Here is a 16,142-nt window from a genome sequence, read left to right as displayed (position 1 = left end):
ATATCCCAGTATCTGTACTTGGGTTGAAAGTGCTTTGTCAAGAGAGAGTTAACATGTTGGGGGTTCAGAAAGAGGAGTGGTTATTTCCCTTGAATCTGATTTGCGGGAGCTAGACTGAGTGCCTGAAGAGGAAATAGTGGGCATCAGCACTAGAGGTAGATTTAAATCAGACCACAGGTAGCCTTGGATAATAGGTTAAGGATTTGTGACTTTATTTGGAAGGAAATAATCAAAGTTTTGTTGTTGTTGTTTTTGTTTTTTTGGTTTTTTTGAGCAGGGGAGTAGCATGATTATCTAGCTATAAATAGATCATGAAATTTGGAATCTCAGTTTTGAGAATGAACTTAGAAGAGAGTTGCATGGGTGGATTTAAGGATGACATGAGACTGTTTAAAAGGGAACAGCAGTCTTGGCTTGCCCTCCTGCTAATGTTGAATTTGCTGCTTTCTCACTATTTAGCAGGGAGAACTATGCACACAGGAGAGTTGAATTGTTTTGTAATCTATCTCTGTGGCCGAGATAGCCTCATACACATAAGAATTCCACAGGATGCTTCTAGCTAAAATGCCAAGAGAGAAATTTCATGTGGTGAAAGGAAGAAACTGGCCTCTCCAGTGTGGGGCTGTTTCTTCCTACGTGGAAGGGCTCTGCAGCAGAACACAAAAATATGCTCCAGCAACCAGGAAGATGACTACACCTGCCGCTGAGGAGGGTCGGAAGTTGCAGTAAACCGAAATACAGTGATCTCGGTTCCAGTCTGGATATTGCCATTAGTTTGCTGTGTGACTTTGAACAAGTGTTGCCATTAGTTCGCTGTGTGACTCTGATCGCTTTTCTTCTCTGGGCCTGAGTCTCCTCATTTGTCAACTGTGAGGTTAGACTGGAGAGTCTCGAAAGTTCCTTGGAGCGCTGACATTCTGTGGGTGTATAGGATGGAGTGAGGCTGCTGGTTGCTCTGGCATGGCAAGAGTGATGATTCCCGTTTCTCTTCTTTCTCAGGGATGCTGAGGGAGGCAACTCTATAGGATGCACTTTTCTCAGATCCCTGGCCAGGTCTTACAACCTGAGTTCCAAGTTCTAGCCTTGCTATAGGTTAGCAGTGTGAACTTGGGCGAGTCGCTTAACCTCTATGAGCCTCTGTTTCCTTTTCTAAGAAATAAATTAAAATGTCAATGCCCTCCAGCCAAAGACTCTTTCTTTTGGCCAAGAGAGACACAGTCAAGCCGTGGGACATTAATCTTTGACATCCAGATCTTTCCCATTGCTGAATTTTTGCTGATCAGGGTCCAGAAGGGTATTCAGAGAATGCAGTGTATAGTTGGACTAAAAGTCAGTCTTCACTCTGGTTCTTTGTTGCAAGATGAGTTGTTGGCTCCTGTGACTTGACAATGGCTACACAGTAACATCAGAGACCCTGGTGCAAAATATATCAACCAACTGCAACACAGACAATCCTTAGAAACAAAAGGATGATTAGTTCTTGCAACAGGCCTCAAAGCCAAGGGGCCTAGATTCTAAAACTCAGACAATAAAAACATGTCCCAGAATCCATCTGGGTCTGCTTTAGAGAGCCAAGTGGCTTTCTCTTTACCTAGTCACACTGTCGTTCTTTTCCTGTGGTACTGGCATGGGGAGAGCAAGACATGTTTGCTATACTATAAATTTCTCTCTGACTGTCTAAGAAGAAATTCAGGGCTATGTGATTGTCCATGAGTGGCCAACTCTGGCTAATGAAGTTTCAACTGATCTGCTGGATTTTTAGAGCAGAAGTCACTGTCATTTGTGATACCTGTTAGGGTCAGAAACAAGGTTGGACTACCTTTCTCAGCTATATTCATCTCCACCATGGGAACTGTAGCTCTCAGAGTAAGCATGAAGTGCTTTCTGCCTGCCTCTTTTGGAGGTTTCTGAGCATACTTTGCAGGGAAACTTGATCCAGTGGAAAGGTGGTAATTTGAAGCATCTGAAAGTCTCTAACAGCTGTCCTGAGTACCTAGGGTAAGTTAGTGTGTTGGCAGGGGCTGAGCCTGATGTCTGCATAAGAAGTAATCCTCTTGTGGGGCACTGCATTGGGAGAATCAGTATCATTTAGCACAACAGGAGTGGGCCAATGTTTTGTCCCTCGAGGCGAGCAGATTCCAAGAGTGGAGTCAAATAGCTCCCCCAAAGCAAGAACAGACTGGCTCTTGTAGCTAGAAGAGCCTCAATATTAGTTCCCATTCCCAATAGGCTAGGTTTCACTGACAGGTTTGTACTAACCTGAGCAGAAGCATCTTGTTGAAGTGTGGGGTCAACGCTCAATTTTTAAAGACTCAAGTTTGGAATCGTGAGGGAAACTTAAGAACCACAAGCGACCTGTAGGAGGAAGTCTACCTTTTTAAATGTTTAAAGAAGAGTTATTTTGTCAAAAATCAGTTAAATTTATAGCAGTAGCTAAGACCAAAGAAAAACACAAGAGTTTTGTTTTTTCTTAAGCGGCGGAAGACCATGGGGAGTCAAAACAAGAGAAAGGTGAGGGGCTCAGATGGAGAAAAGAGATGTGTCCAAGTACAGCAGTCAGCAGTACATGACACGCACTCGAACCAGGGTCTCCAAGTCCTGCACCGTCCACCAAATGAGCCAATGGCATGATTCTATTCAGTTGAATGTCATTTCACACATATGTATACATAATTTTTATTTTTAAACATGTATGGGAACAGTGTAACTTACATCACAAAACCAAAATAGAAAATTTAGGAAGTTTGAATCATGAGAACTTTAACTATGACCTTGTTCAGAGCAAAATCTTGTACTGACATCATCTGAATATGGCAAAATAAGTTTTTAAAGACTGAATCAAGCCCAAGACTCTTCATCTTGGAGCTAAAACCTTTTCTTACTATCTCAGAAATGCAGTAAAAAAACAAAAAACAAAAAAAACACACACAACTTCTCAGTGTCCACAAGAAGAAACACAATTGAATAACTTCCTTTCTGGCAATTTTGACAATGTATCTGGACGGTAGCTCCTCCTAGATAGCGCACACAACAACTGAGCGGTACTCAGTTTGGTACTGAGTACCTTGGATTTTGGCATGTACACTGGAAAAAGAATGACATTATCCTGTTTTTAGACAATAACTTGGGCCCTTGGCAGTTTTATCAAGCTGTATGATAGAAAAACCAGCACTCATTAAACCCCAGAGTAAGAAAGCAAAGAAGAAGTTGTCTCCTACATTAAACGGAAAGGCCTCTCTTTTAGGCAAGACGAGCTTTTCATGAGCATTTCTTCACCTTCTGCATGGTAATCACTAAAATGAACAATCTTGTTCATGTCAAATTCCCCCAAGTAAGTGGCCATTGCAATTTCAAATTATCTCTTCAATTGTGTTAGAGAAATAAAGGGATGAGTTCACATGACAGAGAATATGAAAGCAGCAGGCGCGTGGCCCAGAAGAGTAAGAAGACTCCACGAGGACCAGCACGGCCTGTAAGGGGACTTTGTGTCTCTGGAGCAGAGAGAGGCTAAACGCTGATTGTTGCCGGTCAGAGGCCAGCCCCATGTCCTCCAGATTCCAGGCAGATAGAAGTTTAAAGAAAGCTGTTCCCTGGAACATGAAGGCAAGACTGGGGAAGAAGCCTTTGTAAGGTTTTGAAATGGTGACCTGGGGTAAAGCTTGTCCCAAAGTGTGCTGCTCTGAGGAGAGCTCCTGAATCTCTCTACCCAGAGGCCAGCTGGAGGATGGACTTCTTGGCCTGTGTCTGTGCTGTTCCTATGTACTTTTCCACCTAAGGACTACAATTAAGACCTTAGACAGACAGACAGACATAGGAACAGTTATTAGAAGGCTAGACAACAATTTCACCAAGAAACAATCCAAATTTGAACAGATAACCACCAAGTCCCATAGGACGTCATTCCTAGGAAAATAAAATGAGCGGAAAGCTGCAGGGCCTCAGGGAAATACTGGAACTCAGTTCGCCCTGTGCTTACCTGCTAGGTATGGGCCACGCAGTGCCAAAACAGGCAGCAATTCAAGAGATTTCAGATGTGTACACCATAGTGGAGGGGCGGGTCTCTTGGTTCAAGGCCGTGAGGGTTTCTGCTGACTCCCGGTGGAACCTTCATTTCTGCCAACAACTTCCAGTTAAAAACCCAATAAGAACATGCCTGTCATCAAACAACGTTGGGTTTATGAATTTGTTGCAAGAAGGAAGAATACACATCAGTAAACAGGGTGTTAGAAAGAACTTAAGGAATTTGAGCTTGTGCCCGGTGATTTTGGGAGGATATAGGAAGGCAGGGCCTTTTTCTTGGTTGAATATTATCAGTAAGCAGGGGTAATATTATGGTTGTGCATCTTAATTATCTAGAAGGTGGGAAGAATGAAGCAAAGCTCAAGCTGTGGTTGGTAAAGAAACAGCACTGTATATGAGCTAGGATGGGGAGATGCTGGAGGTTTTTGTGATTTGCAGGAACCTTATTTTTGTCCATTCTTAGGTTATGAAGTAGTCTTGTTTCTTGTTTCCCTTGTGGTCGCGAAGTGGCTGTGTCCAGGCTTGGTGCTCTGTGAGACTGCATCCAGGACAACACAGTGACCTAGTGCCCCAGGCAGTTTCAGCATCGGGCCATTGCCTGGATCAGGGGCCACTCTTCTCTTTTATATAAATAGATACCAGTTCTTCGGTTCTGCTGGGGGCTTAAAATAGAGAATAGTTATGAAAGGATTTGTCAAAATATACAGCACCATGGAATTGAAATGAACAGTTCTTATCTTGACACTTTTCTTCTCTGGGACCCACTTATCCAGAAGCCTTGGACATTGAGAAAATAGCCAAGAAACTGGAAGCTAGTGGGCAACACTTCCATGCAGCTGAAATCAAAGCCCTCAACACCCCACATTTTACAAGAACTCAGGGTTTTACACAAGATCTAGCTACTCCATTTTGCACACACTTCCAATACATTTTGTTATCATGCACACAGAAGATTAAACTGCAGTGGAGAAGGTGAGGGGACGTGCAGAAGCAGGATTAGGAAAGGGTAGCAACAAGTCGTGACACATGGATGGCCCTTGAAGACATTGTATCAAATGAAAGAAGCCAGATAACAAGGACCACAGAGAGTTTGATTCCATTTGTAAAAAGATCCAGAAGCGGCAAATCCAGAGAGACAAAAGTACATTAGTGGTTGCCAGGGGCTGGGGGAAGGCAGATGGGGAGTGGCAATTGATGGGTATGGGATTTCTTTTTGGGGGTGAGGAAAATGTTTAGAATTCGATAGTGGTGATGGTTACATGACTTTGCAAATATACTGAAAACCACCTTAAAAGGGTAAATTTTATGACATGTGAATTGTATCTCAATTTAAAAATGTTTAAAAGAAGAGCATCTGACAACCTGGTACCTGATAGCAAGAGAGGATTCCGGTACTAACGGAAGCTTTACTCCACCCAGCGGCAAGCTCTGCCTGCCTCGTGACCTGTGACCTCTGTCGGCATTCGTCAGTGCAGTCCTTCCTGGGCTCCATGCCACCCTAGGTGTGAGGGACACAAAGACAACTGAGACACGTCCCCTGCACTCTGGAGGGATTACATCTCCACACGGCGATGGGCAATCACAGTAGTGACCCCAAACAAGTAATCATGAAAGGGTCACATTATTTTCAAAATGCTTAGTTTAAGAAGGCAGAGGAGTGGGGCATAGGAAATAAATTTGTCAAAAATATTTTTTTTTCTATCAAAATTGCCAAGATTTTAAAGAACTATTAAAACCTCTGGTGTGAAATTTCAGTTAGCTAGAATGATAATGCGTGTGGAGCAGCTCATTTCCCAGAGAAGCCAGAAAATGAGACGCTGCTGAATCTACGTGAAGGCAAATGTCCCCACACACCTTGGTAGCCCTGGGAAGCGGGTGATTCAGAGTGTTTCAAATCCTCCAGTCTCCTGGGCATCTGGGATCTCATGGCAACTGCGCCATGAGATTTAGTTATGCTAAATTTGTCATTTTTGTAGAAGACTCAATGTGCCTCTTACTGAGAGGGCTAAGAACAGCAAGTACTAAAGCTAGCATGGAGGGAAAGGGGCCACATGGGGGACGGGCTGTGGTTGGAAGCAGGTCAGGAGAGGCCTGATTCTACCTGCCCCTGTCCAACAGGCTCTTGGTCATAGCTTTTTAACTCAGTGACGGGCAGATATGTGTGTGCCTTACCTCCATGTTATGGCTGGGAAACCATCGCTGGCAGGGACGTATCTACTGGCATTTTCTAGGTGGAAGAAGTGAGCACCCATTGGTGCAAAAAGAATTGTGGTCTTTGCAATTTTTAACCTTTAAACCACAATGACTTTTGCACCAACCTGATAGAATTGGAATCTCAGAATGTAGGAACTATGCACAGTTGTCAATCACTTCCTCTGGTGGACTGCTGTGCCCAGGGCTGGCTGAGGAGGGAGCCTTAGCGGGAGAGGGATAGGAGAATGGAGGCCCTCTTTCAGCTAAGCATCAGCTAGTGATTTTGGATAAGCTCCTTAGCTCTCAATCTCCATTTCCATACTCAGGGTACTTCAAGGGATCTTAGGTTCGGACTTGCCACAGGTTTTGGGACACACAGCCTGCTTTTTAAAATAAGAATTTAAGAGTTTTTAAAGACATGGGTTCAAACTTGCTACTGGAAAAGATACATGTAAAGGGAAGACCTCCCCTTTAGTGCTCTGGCTTTGCACTGGGGTCATGCTTGGTGAAGCCCAGGGGTTGAAAACAAGGAGACGGTGACTTATGTCTTGAGTTCTGGGAGACTAGAACTAAGTTGAGTGTCCGCTTGGGGAGTGAAGGAATGATGGTTTATTCACAGAGAAGCACGTGGTAGTGACGGAGGGACTTGGGGACGGTTTCAATGGCTGCACTGTCAAGACACTGGCCAGAGAGCTGAATCCTCGGCCTGGCTGGTGCGTCCTGCTGTGCTTTTGGAAGGAAGGATGAGGCAGAATGGAGTGAAAAAAAATTGTCAAGAGTCTGGGTCTGGTGACTTCCCCTTGCTCCCAGCCCTGCTCCATCCTCTGCCTGTGAACCCCTATAGGGTTAGAGAACTTCTCGGGTTACCGTCAGTAATGGGGTTTTATTGTAAGGACACTTCTGGAAATTGGGAGGCCACCAAGCCTCAGGGAGGGCAGATTGCCTTCTAGGACTTCGGGACCAGATTCTGGATCTGCAACAGCAGCAGGGGGCTGGTCATCCGGTCCCCTCAAAGGCCAGATGAGGTTCCGCAGTCATACCACTTGGCTCTCCAGCCCGTCTCGGCCTCTACAGATCCTGCTGCTGTCGGCCAGCATGTGGCTGCTGCTGCTGCATGGCTGCTGCTTGCTTGTGGCTTCTCTCAGTGTGCCTTTTAGCTTCTAGGCACACACCAGCTGCCTTTTATCTTCTTGAGAGAATCTGATTAGACCATTGTCACCATGGCTCATGTTCATAGCCACTCCTGGGCCAAGTGGGCTGTCCTTAAGTCTGATGCCATCCAATCAGCTACAGCTTGGATTGCAGGACAGCAAGTGGCAGCCTCCTTTCCTAGTGGAAGAGGCCTGTTTGTGTTGGTGGTTGGATATGTGTGTGTGTGGGTGGGGTGAGTGTGTGTGGGAGGGGTGTGTGTGTGTGGGGGTGTATAGCACATCTAAGACTTGGTTTGTCTGAACTTTTATCCCAACAATAAAAGCTATGAAGCACTTGAGGGTCCCTTGAGGGGAGGAATTCAGTTTGCGGGGGTAGCAAGAGGAGATACCCCACTGACAGGTGGCTCTACAGATCAGGCTGGGCTTCCATTCCAACTGACACTCATCAGCTTCCCAGGAGCATGTGAACCCTTGCAGAGAGTCAGCTTACCCAAGGAGAATGTGATGAATGGGACTTGCAGAAAGTATACATGGAACTCCTTGATGTTGGGTGAAAAGATTCCAAAGGCCTCTACAGTGTACGTGGGAGAGACCCCAGTGCACTGTTTACCTGGAGTCAGGTCTCCCACCGGGTTTCAGAGTGGTGGGCTTGGAAGGCACTGCCTTGTTCCTCCTCCCCGCCCACCTCTCTGCCTTGTTTTGGTTCTGTAAATGAGAACCAGAAAAGGTGACTGGAACGGTCTCAGAGCTCTTTGCGGCTACAGGAGATGCTCTGCACGTTGCCCTAAGTAAGACATGGGTTTCACTGTGCCCCCGCTTACCTGACAGCTCAGCTCATTCGAACCTTCTCTTCTTATGCTAAACTTCTAAATTTTGAAGTAGTGTTTGGAACCTAGTAAGTACTGAAATGTTTGATAAATAAATGAATAGATAAATGAATGAAAACATGAATTTGCCATCAGCCCTTTAAGGAAGGCTAGGAGAAGGTTCAGGTGCGTTGGAAGAAGAAAGACCTACCTTTGAACCCTGGCTCTGCCTCTTGCCAGCTGTGTGACATCAGGATAAGTTACTTAACTTCTCTGAGCTTCCCTTTCTTCAACTGTAATACCCGCTTCAAAATTCTCTGGGAAATCCAAGTGACTGTATTTCCTAGCACAGGATCTGACACAGAGTGCTCGAGTTTTGAGAGCTATGATTATTAGGCTGGCTCATGGGGACCGGGACATAGAAGCAGCTCATTCGCCACATGTAGACACGGGTGCAAAGGTCCGTTGGGAAATAACTGCTTGACCGTGGCTATGGAGATGGGACACGAAGGGCAGGCCCACACCTTATCTGCTTGTCTCATCTTCACCTTTATCAGTTAGCGAGGCCGCATGCCAGGACTAAGCTACAAGTCTGGCAGGCAGGGGCTGTCCCAGAAGCCCAGCCTTGGAGCCTTGGGACAGAGCTGGGCAAGACCAGGATCGAAGATGATGGTAACAGCAGCAGTGTCAAAATCCACCAGGGTAGATGAAGGCATAGAGTCAGAGACCAAGCCTGAGGCAATGGCCGGAAGCCAGCAGGACCTAGAACAAGGAACCCAGGGATGGGAGGGGGAGGCTGCCATGTTGCTGGGAGGGTGACCTCTGACTGGAGGCCAGGAGCGTTTCCTTCCTGTCTACCCCTCACCCATCTGGAGTCCAGCGTGTGCCAGCTGTTGCCAAACAGGTTGTTAAGGTCTGAGTGTGTATTGCAGTGTAGACAGGGGTGTGTGAAAGGCAGGTTCTGGGTGGGGAAGGCACTGGCCCCCAGGCAGGCTCCAGGGATGACAGCTTGCCGAATGTGAGTGCCTCCTGCTTATGCGCTGCTAGAGACAGCACTGCCCTAATTAAGACTCTATCACGCCAGTAGGCAGCACTCTCTTCCTCCTTCATACCCGACACTGCACGCCTCTCAAAGCTGATCAGTTAGTGTGTGTTCCAGCCCAACATCTTGTCCTTGCTGTTCTCTGCCTTGTGACCTTGAGGTCTCACCCAACATCAAGGACTTAGCCTTTCCATTTCCTCCTAAGAGTCCCAATGAGTCCCCTTGTGTCATCACTTGCTTCTTTATGACCTAGGGTTTCCAGGTGGGAATTCCTGCCCGTTCTCAGGAATTTTTTTCGATTTCCCTTCCCCAAATCCCAAGATATAAACTGTTTTCTGGTCTCCACGATGAATCATTTCCACAAAGTGACAACCTGGGTTCAAGGAGCCGATTTTCCTGATTTCCCGACCAACTTTTCTCGGGATTTGGGAACGGAAAAGCGAAAAAAATTCCTGAGAACGGGCAGGAATTCCCGCCTTGAAACCCTATATAACCATCATATCAACCGCTCCTGCAGTATTTCATCCCCTTTGCGCCATTGTCTGCCCATTTAGGCTATCAGTGCAATCAGTGTACGTGGCTCAGTCCACGTACTTGACTCAGTCTAGCTGGATGCCTTCTCTGCTCCTACTTGGGACGCCTGCGAGCTGCGGAAGAACCCTCAGCTTCCCGGACTCAGGCCAGCCCCGGACTAAGAAGCACCTTGCTGCTTCCTCGCTGCTGCCCCATAAGCTGTTCCCTCCGCCCTCGCCAGCTTCACATCCTGCCTCCACAATAGCTATGGCAAGCCCTCACCCGTGTCCTGCAGCTTTCATTCCTACTGACGCAACTATCTCCAACCCCAGCTCCAAGCAATCTCACCTACTTCAAGGTGAAAGTAAAGTTCAATCTGTTTGTGAATCTTTCCCACACTCCTGCCCACTCTCCCTGGCAGCTCTCCTCCCATGACACTGGTAAGGGCTCTTCCTTTTGAGGAAAGCTAATATATGCCCCCAGCTCTGAGTCCCATCTCCTCCCTGTTCTCGAGGGAGCTTATCCCATGTACGGCCCTTTTCTCACAGCCTAAACCTTTTCCTCACCACCAGCTCTTCCCCGGAAGTATTTAAACATGCTCCTGGCTCTTTCAATAACGATTACAACAAAACCTGGGTGCCTATGAATCTATGGCCTCGTCACTGCTTCTCCTTAGAGTCAATACTCTTGAATGTACTGTATTCATTTATTGTCTCTATGGCATCCCTTCCTGTCCACGTACGTCTCTACCCCACAATCTGGCTTTCACAGACTCCCCCCTCCATGAACTTTCCGTGCAACCCATCTGGCTGCAATCCCTTCTGACCTCAGGATCATGAAGCCCAGTGAACACCGCGTTCAGTCAGTAGCGCTCAACCTTGAAGGCTCCTCAGTGTGAGGCCACTGATCACCCCTCCCCTAAGATGCTCTCCTGCCTTGCCTTCCCTGACAGTGATGTCTCCTGGGTTTCCTTCTGTCTGTCTAGCTGGCCTTTTTCAGGCTTCTTCCTTGAGACCCTCTTCCTCTGTTCCACGACCTACACATGGGGGCTTTTCTGGAGTTCCATGTATACTTTCTGCAAGTCCCATTCATCACGTTCTCCTTGGGTAAGCTGACTCTCTGCAAGGGTTCACATGCTCCTGGGAAGCTGATGAGTGTCAGTTGGAATGGAAGCCCAGCCTGATCTGTAGAGCCACCTGTTGGTGGGGTATCTCCTCTTGCTACCCCCGCAAACTGAATTCCTCCCCTCACCCCCAATCTGCTTCTTTTCCTTTATTCCCTATCTTGGGAAATATTGTCTCCAGCCACCCAACTGGCTAATAGAACCATTCCATGAGGCCCAACTCTGACTCAATCCAACTGGGTGCTTCCTCTGCTCCTACTTATCTCTGCTGGTTCGTTCTCCTTTAGATCCCACCCCAGTCTGTCACCGAGTCTCGCTGATTGTACTCTTCCCACCTGTGGAGTTCATCCTTCTCCTCCACTCCTCTGCCTCGACTGTCCTCCAGGCCCCATCATCTCATGCTGGGACCTACGCAGCAGCTGCCTTGTTGGTGGGCCCCTCTCACCTGTTCTCCAGAATGAGCTTCCAAAAATGCGAATTTTCTCAGGCCATCCTCCTGCCTAAAATTCTCAGGGCTTCCCGCATGCCTTTGGGGTAAAGTCCAAACTCCTTAGTGGGGTGTCCAAGGTCCTTCACGTCCCGTGGTAATTATGAGCATGACTCGGATAGACTTGTGTTCAAATCCTGGCAGCATTTCTGCTGTGTGACTTTGAGTAAGTTACTTACCCTCTATGAACCCGTTCTTATGTATAGAATGAGGGTAATATGCCTGCTTCACAGGGTGCTGTGAGGATAAAATGAAGTAATGTACACGTGTTAGTTTTTGTATTTGTCTCTTTATCCCTAGCAAATTGCCTTGCTCAGTACAGGCACGCAGCCAGTGGGACCGAGTCTCCTCCCTACAGCACTCCACACTGTGTCTCGGCTGTCACGTCCCCCGCCCCCACCCCAGGCATGGCCCCCGCTCCTTAGGCCTGAGCTGCTGTCCTCCCCAGAAGACCCACACTTCCGTATCTCCACCCGTTTACACTGTCTGCAGCCCCTGTGCCCACCCGCACGCCGCCGCCTCTTTGTCTGACTGACGCCTCATTACTGTTGAGGGTTCTTCTCAGGCATGATGTGTTGGAAGTTTCTCCCGAGCACGCCAAGACTAGTTGCTGCCCCTAAATGCTTCTGCAGCAGTCCTGTCACGCTCCCATCAAGGCTCTCTCTTCACCACCTTGCCATTACCTTCTCTCTCAAGTGTTCTTCCCTTTGCCAGTCATCTCCTTGAGATAAGGATCGTGTCTTATTTTTCTTTATATCCCTAGGACCTGGCACAGGCTCTTGGGAATGCCAGGCTGTCAATAACCACTGGCTGAATGAACAAATTTAAACATGGAATTCTATCCAGGTGGTATTCAAATTCTTTCCCTCATTATTTACTGGTTCACAATACTCTTCTTCTTGTTTATTTTTCTGTTTCTCTCTGGAGTAGGGGCTGTCACCCCATCAGAGTGTAAGCTCCCTGAGGGCAGGGTCCCTGGCAGAGTGGTGCCCTGTGGAATTACACATGGATAATTGCCTGGTCTCTGTCAGAAGGTAACTCTGATATGAGGAGACTGGGTCCTCATTTTCCTTTGTGCAAATCAAGCCTGGTGACCCTGGAGGGTCCTGGGCTGTCACTGAGGTACTGGGATAGTGGTGGTGATGAAAGGTGGTGTTAGGGGCAGGGGCAGAGGAAATGTGAGAGGGGAGGTGCAGAGCAAAGTCCAGAAGGAAACGCATGGTTTCTTATTCTGGCTGGCTGGGAGAACTGTGGACATTTTCCCCAGGGGACTGTCAGGACAGGACTGACCTTTATCACTGAACTAGTTTTAGCTTTTGTTTTAAAATCAATTTTCAGGCAGGTCAGAGGTCTCTGACTGTCACTTCCTATCAGTTCACAAGTGAACCTGCCTGCTTTCAGTTAAAAGGGTCCCTGGGGGCGTCTTCTGCCTGACGACCTGGGTTGAGCTTGCTCCCTAGCCCTCTGCCCTGTTGAGTCCTTATGTCTATAGAATGCTGCCATCTCCTAAGTTAGACATTACCGGGGTACTCATTGCTTTCGGACTCTAACAGAAGTGGAGAGAGATTGTAAGCATTCCACAGACCGCACCTCCATTTGTTGTCCTGCAAAAAAAAGAACAGTGACTCTTTTCTCGGGCCGTACTGGTAAGACACACTTGCCTCCCTCCCAGGTCCCGGCAGCTGAGGTCTGGCGCTGCTAATTCCCTGGAGAGGGGTGGGTGCAGGCAGCTACTCTGTCTCCCCCCCCCCACCACCCCGGGCGAGCCTGGTGCTCCGGAACACTCTGGTTTGTTAAGCTCACTCTCTTCCACATCCTGTGGGTATACGACGTGTGTGGAGGACGAGGGGCTGAAGGTGATGAATTTTGTGTCTCAGCTTCTCCTTTTAGATACCCGTTTCCCTGTCGGAACTTTTAAAGTTGAATTTCTGATAGTTTGCTAAGAAATGGGGTTGGACTCCGTGCTCAGCAAAGTTTTAGGAGTCATATAATTTGTCTACCAAGAGTCTAGGCATCTTTCTAGAGAGAAGACCTCGTTTGGATAACTGGTCCTAAGACAGACTTGAATGAAAATTCCTTTCTTTCCTCCGAAGATTGTGAGTTTCCAGTGCAGAAGCCCCAATATTTTCTGGCCCTATTGGGAGCCAGCCAACTTGAAGGGGGTTTCAGCTGTAAGAGAGGCATGGTTTAGGTTAAACACGTATCACTTCTTGCTAGGAGTGAATGTGTTTGGGAATGAGAGAGGTTTAGCTGCTCCTCCAAAGGGCTTTAAAAAAGGGTAAGCTCTCATCCACGTAGAGTGGCAGAAAGCTGGGCCTGTTGGGCGATGGAAGACTAAGCTGGCTGGTCTCAGGTAGATCATTTCTTTCAGGCTTGATTCTCTGCTTTTGAATCAAGCTGTGGAGGCGGTGGGTATATAAACAGTGAACCAGGGAAGTGCCTGAGAGGTGGTTTGCGTTACATGAAAGGAGAACAGGTACTCAAGGCTTTTAAACAAGAGCCTCATCCCTGTCTCACTCGTACACGTATGTCCTCTCTCTCCCTCTCTCACCTCTCTTGGGGCAAGAGTTTTACTCAGTGCTGTGCAGGGAAGTCATGAAACAAGGCAGATTGGGTGAGTCTTTGCACACAAGCCTTCCTGGGCAGAGTCCTCTCTGGTGATGAGAATAGTCGGTGTAGGGCCCCTTCCCTGAGAGCACGGAGGCAGCCTCTTCTGCTCGCTCTTTCCTGCCGGCCAGGGGGCTGCAGCTGCTTGATGTTCTGGATGGGAGCATCCAAGCATAAAGCCAGGGCCGTGAGCTAAATAGGGCCCGGGCTTTGAGTCTGTCCATTTGGTGGGTAGTGGAGGGAGGAGGGCCCCTCAGAGGCAGAGCCCACAAGGCCTGGGTCTTTGAGAAATCAGGCAACACTTTCAAGAGAATCAGCATCCTGTGTTGTTTTTCTTCTCTTTTTTCGTCCGGAACTTATGCATATATTTGTAGGGTTGGCCTGGAGTGTGACTGACTATAGAGAAGAACTACTGTTCCTTCTGGTTGTGCTGGAAGTGAAGAGGAGGCTGCAGTATGGGCGCTAGTGGGGACTCGGGGGGCTGCAGTGCTTGTTAACTAGGCTTCCTAGGTGTTCAAAAGTTGTTTTTACATGTCTGCTTCCTAATCTTTCTCCAGAATAAAGCAAGACAGTGAGCTCACAAATAAAAGTTAGAGGAAGGGATCAGAGATGTGTTCATTCATTCATTCATTCATTCACCCATTTATTCATGTAACTAGTATATATAAATACCGTCTATGTGCGCAGTACTGGGCTACGTATTGAGAGGGAAACAAAATAGAAGGTAGGGCCCTGCCTTCTGGGAGCTTATAATTGAGAAATCGAGATGCATGCTGGGACATGGCTAAGTCCCTGTGCAGCACGGAACTGGGAGGTGGCTTGAGTTTTTTATTCATCATGTTTATACAAGGCTTGTCCCATGTACCTGCGTTTTCCTACAACGGATGTTCTTATAGCCTTTAAGTTCTGAGATATTTTATTTGAACACTTTTAATGGAGACCTATAAAAGGACACCCTCCTCTGCCTTACAAAACTGAATTTCATGTCTTTTTAATGGTTTGGCCCTAACTTGACCTTTTCTTGAATATCTCCCAACATTTTCTAGTTGTTGATGCTTCTTTCTTCCCAAGCACTGGCAGTCATTTCTTACCACGTCAAGTTCTAACTGTTCTCACTGCTACTGTACGTCATTCGGCTATAAGCATAATGAACTGAAGGGGGACTGGTGGAATGACAGAACTGTTTTTAATGAGCAAGCTTAACTTTGTTTTCAACTTAAGGGTAATAAACTTTGGCTTGGTGGTTCCTTGAACAATGTGGTAAATAGTCTTCTTTTCTGAGAGTGTTTTCCTTCCTTTAATGTGTATTCTGCATAATCACAATCGTTGGATGTAACTTTTGACTAAAGTAGGACAAAAACTCTGTAAGATGAGGTGTCAAAGTAAGTGACACAGCCTATAATGCTGTGAGAATTTAAAGAAAAAGATTCTCATGGACTCGGAGGCCCCAGGAAAGGTTTCATGGAAATGAAAGTTAGCAAGACCTTGGACAGGACAGGGCCTTGGTGAGTTGAGAGGAAGTGGCCACATTACTGAGAAGGGTAGACTAAACTCGCCAGTGGGACCAGAGAGTCTTCATGATTGATTCACGTCACTTTTGATGAGGTACATATGATGTCCCATCATCCACCCCACCAGCCCATGCTGAGATGTCCTCTGCAGGCCTGGGCCTCCCACATTCTGTAGGCAGCCATGGTGCATTTGCTGGCTGTGGGCGCTTCCCAGAGTATGAGAGTGAAGTACAGAACAGAAACTTGTACCCTGGCTTCCACTCAGGTGACATAAATTAGACAGTGTCACTGAACTTTTACGTGTAGTCCAAAGGCAGAGGGAGGATGAAGAAGATTGGTTTCATATCTTCCTCCTACTATCAAAGGACCATCGCCTTCTCTAGAATCCAAATTTTCCTAATACTTCAGAAGGGTTACAAAGTTGCACTGGAAATCAGGAGACACCAATGGGCATCTGTTATTAATGAAAAACATTAGGGTCTTTTCTCTTTCTTTTTTTTAAATTAAAGTTTATTGGTGTGACAATTTGTAGTAAAATTATATAGGTTTCAGGTATACAATTCTGTAACACATTATCTATATGTCACATTGTGTGTTCACCACCCAGAGTCAGTTCTCCTGCCATCACCATATATTTGATCCCTTTTTCCAATTTTTAACAATCCTTGGAAATTAGGTAAAGGCAAGGA

Source organism: Rhinolophus sinicus, chromosome 1, assembly GCF_057876585.1.
Source record: "Rhinolophus sinicus isolate RSI-liver-muscle chromosome 1, RSI-T2T, whole genome shotgun sequence".
Taxonomy (NCBI): domain Eukaryota; kingdom Metazoa; phylum Chordata; class Mammalia; order Chiroptera; family Rhinolophidae; genus Rhinolophus; species Rhinolophus sinicus.
The sequence above is the reverse complement of the archived record's forward strand: the minus strand, read 5'-3'. Positions refer to the sequence as shown.